Source organism: Manis pentadactyla, chromosome 6, assembly GCF_030020395.1.
Source record: "Manis pentadactyla isolate mManPen7 chromosome 6, mManPen7.hap1, whole genome shotgun sequence".
Classification (NCBI taxonomy): domain Eukaryota; kingdom Metazoa; phylum Chordata; class Mammalia; order Pholidota; family Manidae; genus Manis; species Manis pentadactyla.
The window spans coordinates 90116734-90124421 of record NC_080024.1 but is presented as its reverse complement, the minus strand read 5'-3'; positions in this window follow the sequence as shown (position 1 = coordinate 90124421).

Genomic DNA, 7688 nt, shown 5'->3' with positions numbered 1-7688 from the left:
CCTAGCCAGACTTATCAAGAAAAAGAGAGTCTACATGCATAAACAAAATCAGAAATGAGAAATGAAAAATCACTACAGATGCCACAGGAAAAAAAATTATTAGAGAATACTATGAAAAATGATATGCTGACAAACTGCATACCCTAGAAGAAATGGACAACTTTCTATAAAAATACAACCTAGCAAGGCTGACCCAGGGAGAAACAGAAAATCTGAACAGACCAATTACCAGCAACGAAATTTAATTTGTAATCAACAAACTACCTAAGAACAAAATCCCTGGACCACATGGCTTCAATGCTGAATTTTATCAAACATTTAGTGAAGACCTAATACCCATCCCCCTTAAAGTTTTCCAAAACGTAGAAGAGGAGGGACTTACACTCATTCTATGAGGCCAGCATCACTTTAATGCCAAAACCAGGCAAAGACACCACAAAGAAGGAGAATCACAGTCCAACATCCCTGATGAGTATAGATGCAAACTACTCAACAAAATACTCCAAACCAAATACAAAAATACATCAGAAAGATCATCCATAATGATAAAGCAGGATTTATTCCAGGAATGCAAGGATGGTACAACATTTTAAAACCAATCATCATCATCCACCACATCAACAAAAAGGGTAAAAACCACATGATCATCTCCATAGATGCTGAAAAACTATTCAACAAAATTCAACATCCATTTGTGATAAAAATTCCCAACAAAATGGGTATAGAGGGCAAGTACCTCAACATAATCAAGTCCGTATATGACAAACCGACAGCCAACATCATACTTAACAGAGAGAAGCTGAGAGCATTTCCTTTAAGATTGGGAATAAGAGAAGGATGCCCAATCTCCCTCCTTTTAGTCCACGTAGTTCTGGAGGTCCTAGCCACGGCAATCAGACAACACAAAGAAATAAAAGGCATCCAGATTGGTAACAAAGAATTTAAACTCTGACTGTTTGCAGATGATGCGATATGGTACATAATAAAACAAGAAGAATCCACAACAAAACTATGAGATCTAATATCTGAATTCAGCAATGTTGAAGGAGACAAAATTAACACATAGAAATCTTGCATTCATATACAATAATGATGAATTAGGAGAAAGAAATCAAGAAATCAATTCCATTCACAATTGCATCAAAAAGAATAAAATACCTAGGAATAAATCTAACCAAGGAATTGAAAGACATATACCATGAAATTGCAAGACACTCATTAGAGAAATTAAAGATACCAATAAATGGCTAGGAAGAATTAATATCATCAAAATGGCCATCCTGCCCAAAGCAGTATACAGATCCAATGCAATCCCTATCAAATTACCAACAGCATTCTTCAATGAACTGGAACAAATAGTTAAAAAATTCATATGGAACCGTCAAAGACCCCGAATAGCCAAAGCAATCCTGAGAATGAAGAATAAAGTGGGGGGGATCTCGCTCCCCAACTCCAAGCTCTACTACAAAGTCACAGTAATCAATACAATTTGGTACTGGTACAAGAACAGAGCCACAGACCAGTGGAAGAGCATAGAGACTCCAGACATTAACCCAAACGTATATGGTCAATTAATATATGATAACGGAGCCATGGACATACAATGGGGAAATGACAGTCTCTTCAACAGATGGAGCTGGCAAAACTGGACAGCTACATGTAAGAGAATGAAACTGGATCACTGTCTAACCCCATACACAAAAGTAAACTCCAAATGGATCAAAGACCTGAATGTAAGTTATGAAACCATGTAGAAAAAAACATAGGCAAAAATCTCATGGACATAAACATGAGTGACTTCTTCATGAACATCTCTCCCCGGGCAAGGGAAACAAAGGAACAAATGAACAAGTGGGACTATATCAAGCTAAAAAGCTTCTGTACAGCAAAGGACACCATCAATAGAACAAAAAGGTATCCTACAGTATGGGACAACATATTCATAAATGAAAGATCCGATAAAGGATTGACGTCCAAAATATATAAAGAGCTCACATGCCTCAACAAACAAAAAGCAAATAATCCAATTAAAAAATGGGCAGAGGAGCTGAATAGACAGTTCTCTAAAGAAGAAATCCTGAAGGCTAACAGGCACATGAAAAGATGCTCCACATCGCTAATCATCAGAGAAATGCAAATTAAAACCACAATGAGATATCACCTCACACCAGTAAGGATCGCCATCATTGAAAAGACAAACAACAACAAATGTTGGCGAGGTTGTGGAGAAAGGGGAACCCTCCTACACTGCTGGTGGGTATGTAAACTAGTTCAACCATTGTGGAAAGCAGTATGGAGGTTCCTCAGAATGCTCAAAATAGGAATACCATTTGACCCAGGAATTCTACTTCTAGGAATTTACCCTAAGAATGCAGCAGCCCAGTTTGAAAAAGACAGATGCACCCCTATGTTTATTGCGGCATGTTTACAATAGCCTATATATGGAAGCAACCTAAATGTCCATCAGTAGATGAATGGATAAAGAAAAGGTGGTACATATACACAATGGAATATTATACAGCCATAAGAAAAAAACAGATCCTACCATTTGCAACAACATGGATGGAGATAGACGGTATTATGCTCAGTGAAATAAGCCAGGCAGAGAAGGAAAAGTACCAAGTGATATCACTCATATGTGGAGAATAAGAACAAAGGAAAACTGAAGGAACAAAACAGCAGCAGTATCACAGAACCCAAGAATGGACTAATAATTACCAAAGGGAAAGGGACTGGGGACGATGGGTGGGAAGGGAGGGATAAGGGCGGGGAAAAAGAAAGAGGGCATTACGATTAGCATGTATAGTGCGTTTGGGGCACGGGGAGGGCTGTGCAATGCAGAGAAGACAAGTAGTGATTTTACAGCTTCTTACTACGCAGATGGACAGTGACTGTGATGGGGTATGTGGGAGGTACTTGGTGAAGGGGGGAACCTAGTAAACACAATGTTCTTTCTGTAATTGTAGATTAATGATACCAAAATAAAATAAAGCAGTAAAAATAAATAAATAAATAAATATAGGAAAGTATGCTGGCAAAATGTAGGAGGGAAGCTCAAATAGTTTGCAGAACGTCTACTTCTGTGTTATTATCTTCCATTGATGATAAAGTGCTTAGCAGTTGTTTATTTTCAGTGGCATACACAACACTATGCCAGAAAATATGTAAATTATGTGACATACATACATACAAGTTTTCTTTGGTATCTATAGTCTTAGTTGTATAAAGCTGAATTTGGAAAAACTTCTTGAGTTCTTGCATTTTATGCCCTATGAATGGCTGATGCACACGGATCAGAAATAACACTGAAAAACAGGCAGGCCATGTGACTGCAAAGAAATGGGCCAGAACTGTCACATTCTCTCTAGACGTGAGCTGTCTAGTATGGTATCTACCAACTACAGATGGCTACTAGTACTTGAGATGCGTGTAAGTCTGAAGGGAGGTGTGCCACAGGGCATAATACATGCTAGATGTGGAAGACTTTGTGCAATAAAACAGTGCAAAGGATCTCAAGAATAATTTTATATGAATTTCATGTTGACATATTTTGGCATGCTGGGAGAAATAAAATACATCATTCAATTTAAAAGAAAAGATACCAATAAATGGAAAAAAGCACAGTGCTTATGAATAGGAAGAATTAATATTGTCAAAATGTCCATACTGCCTAAAGCAAAGTACAGATTCAATGCTATCTATCAAAACACCATCACCATTCTTCAACAAACTGGAACTAACAGTTCTAAGATTCATACGGAACCACCAAAGACCCCGAATAGCCAAAGCAATACTGAGAAGAAAGAATAAAACAGCAGGGATCTTGCTTCCCAACTTCAAGCTCTACTACAAAGCCACAGTAATCAAGACAATTTGGTACTGGCACAAGAACAGACTCAAAGACCAGTGGAATGGAATTGAGAGGCCAGATATTAACCCAAACATATATTCTCAATTAATATACAATAAAGAAGTCATGAATACACAATGGGGAAATGACAGCCTCTTCAATAGCTGGTGTTGGCAAAACTGGACAGCTACATGTAAGGGAATGAAACTAGATCATTGTCTAACCCCATACACAAAAGTAAATTCGAAATGGATCAAAGACTGGAATGTGAGTTATGAAACCATAAAACCCTTAGAATAAAACATAGGCAAAAATCTCTTGGACATAAACACAAGCAACATCTTCATGAACAATATCTCCCCGGGCAAGGGAAACAAAAGCAGAAATGAACAAGTGGGACTATATCAAACCATAAAGCTTCTGTACAGCAAAGGACACCTTCAGAAGAACAAAAAGATATTCTACACTATGAGAGAATATACTTATAAATGACATATCTGATAAGGGGTTGACATCCAAATTATATAAAGAGCTCATGACCCTCAACAAACAGAAAGCAAATAAGCCAATTAAAAGATGGGCAGAGGAGCTGAACAGACACTTCTCCAAAGAAGAAACTCAGATGGCCAACAGGCACATGAAAACATACTCCACGCAGCTAATCACCAGAGATATGCAAATTATAACCACAATGAGATATCACCTCACACCAGTTAAGATGGCCAACATCCATAAGCAAACAACGAGGATGTGGAGAAAGGGGAACCCTCTTACACTGCTTGTGGAAACGTAAACTGGCTGAACAATTGTGGAAAGTAGTATGGAGGTTTCTCAAAAGTCCCATAAGAGAAATACCATTTAACCCAGAATTTCTACTCCTAGAAATTTACCCTGAGAATGCAGGAGCCCAGTTTGAAAAAGACCTATCCCCCATGTTTACTCCAGCACTATTTACAATAGCCAAGAAATGGAAGCTACATAAGTGTCCATCAGTAGATGAATGGATAAAGAAGATGTGGCACATATACACAATGGAATATTATTCACCATAAGAAGAAAGCAAATCCTACCATTTGCAACAACATGGATGGAGCTAGAGGGTATTATGCTCAGTGAAATAAGCCAGGCGGAGAAAAACAAGTACCAAATGATTTCACTCATCTGTGGAGTATAAGAATAAAAAAAAAAAACTGAAGGAGCAAAACAACAGCAGACTCACAGAACCCATGAATGGACTAACAGTTACCAAAGGAAAAGGGACTGGGGAGAATGGGTGGAAAGGGAGGGATAAGAGGGGGAAGAAAAGGAAGGGGGCATTATGATCAGCAGACATAATGTAGGGGGTCACGGGGAGAGCTGTACAACACAGAGAAGACAAGTAGTGATTCTACAGCATCTTACTACGCTGATGGACAGTGACTGTAATGGGGGTATGTGGGGGGGAGATGGGTGATGGGAGAAGTCTAGTAAACATAATGTTCCTCATGTAATTGTAGATTAATGATACCAAAGAAAAAAAACACAGTGAGATATCACCTCACACCAGTTAGGATGGCCAGTATCGAAAAGACTAAGCAACAAATGCTTGCAAGGACATGGAAAAGTGGAACCCTCCTACACTGCTGGTGGGAATGTCAGCTAATTCAACCATTGTGGAAAGAAATATGGAGGTTTCTCAGAAAACTAAAACTAGAAATACCATTTGACCTGGGAATTCCACTCCTAGGAATTTACCCAAAGACTATAATTTCTCAGATTCAAAAACACATATGCACCCCTATGGTTATTGCAGCACTTCTTAAGATAGCTAAGATATGGAAGCAACCTAAGTGTCCATCAGTAGATGAATGGATAAAGAAGATGTGGTACATATACACAATGGAATACTACTCAGCCATAAGAAGAAAACAAATCCTACCATTTGCAACCACATGGATGGAGCTTCAGGATATGCTTGGTGAAATAAGGCAGGCTGAGAAAGACAAGTACCAAATGATTTCCCTCATTTGTGGAAGGTAACAAGGAAGCAAAACTGAAGGAACAAAACAGCAACAGACTCACAGACTCCAAGAAGGGACTAGCAGTTACCAAAGAGGAGGGGTAGGGGAGGAAGGGAGAAGGGGATTCAGGGGTATTATGATTGGCACACATGGTGTGTGGGGGGATCAAATGGAAGACAGTGCAGCACAGAGAAGGCAAACAGTTGACTCTGTGGCATCTTACTCCACTGATGGGCAGTGACCGCAATGGGGCATGGGCAGAACACGATAAAGGGGTGAATGTAGTAACCACATGGTTTTTTCATGTGAAACCTTTATGAGAATATATATCAATAATACCTTAATAAAATAAATAAATAAATGAAAGAAAATATCTTACTTCTTGGCAAAAAGTGAATCTGTGGCAAATTACTACACTGATGGACAGTGACTGCAATAGGGTATGGGGGGGCAACTTGATAATATGGGTGAATGTAGTAACCACATTGGTTTTTCATGTGAAACCCTCAAATGGGGGTATATCAGTAATACCTTAATAATAATAATAAAAAGAATCTTACTTCTCAACTTCCTGAGTGCTAAAATGCAATCTCATCTTTAAGATGGGATCCTTCGTGCCTTTTACTATGTAGTCTGTGGCTGGGCTTACTTGCCGTATTAATTGCCCAGGTTATATATTACGTCATTAGGGGCTCGAGGAGGAAAAGCAGCATCCAGGCAAAGCTAAAGTTAAACTGGGCCTTTTAGCAGGCTAAAGTAAAGTTTACAATAGCCTCATTTAATTGACACAATGAAGACATGGGCCATGCTGAGCTATTTTCTTATCCGGGGGATGTTCACACATTCCAGGCCAAGTTTCTCCTGGCTTTTTAGTTTTAACTCAGCTTCACTGAACTGAACAATGCTTATACTCCTGAACTGAACAATGCTTATACTCCTACTAGTCTGACATTTTACTTTAGAGAATTAATGTGACTCTGACTGCGCTCAACTGTTTAATACGGAGTTTTGGTAGGGGTCTTTTTCAGAGGCCCCCACGCTACTCTGACTATACCCATGGTCCCTGTCTCAGAATCTCTGCCGGTAATTGCAAACTACTCAGCTGCAGACCACAAACCTCAATGACTGAAAGACAGTAATTTTTAAATACAAGAAAATGCACTGTCAATTCCAAAACCAAAGTAAAGAAACTTCATTCCCAAATAGAAAATACGAGAGGTACCTCATGAAAAAATTTTCAATTCTAAAGGCGTTGCCTTCCGGGCAGCCTCTACCCCGCCGCCCCGCTGCGGGTCCCACTTGAACTTCAGCTCCCCCGGCCCTCGCCCTCGAGGCCCCCGCCTAGAAAATCCACGCAAGGCAAACCGCCCACGGGCCTCCACATCTGCGTGGCCTCACCTGTGCCCTCCACCTGTGGCCCCGGCCCAGGCGGCGGTAGCAGGTCGGCGGCGCGGCACCAGGCCAGACAGAGAGCAGCCGCCTTCACCGCCCGGTCCCAGACAGAGGAGCAGCGGTCCAGCCAGCCCCTCTCCCCTGCCTGGAAGACTTCGGCGGCGGTGCGGACAGCCTTCTCAGCGCACTTGCTCCACCTCCCTCCGTCCCCGGACAGCCCCTCTGGTGGACTGCGCCATCTCCCGACCCCCGGACAGGCCCGGCAGGCCCACCACCCGTGTCGGTCGCTTCCCGGTCACACGGGCGATGCAGTATCCGCCAAGCAACTTGCATGGACGCCCCTCACCGGCTCCACCGCGACCTCAGGTGGAGACAGGGGTCCCCGCGCCCCGTCCGGGTCCGGCCGCCCACCGAGGTCACGTACCTTCCAGCCCGCAGAGCCGTCG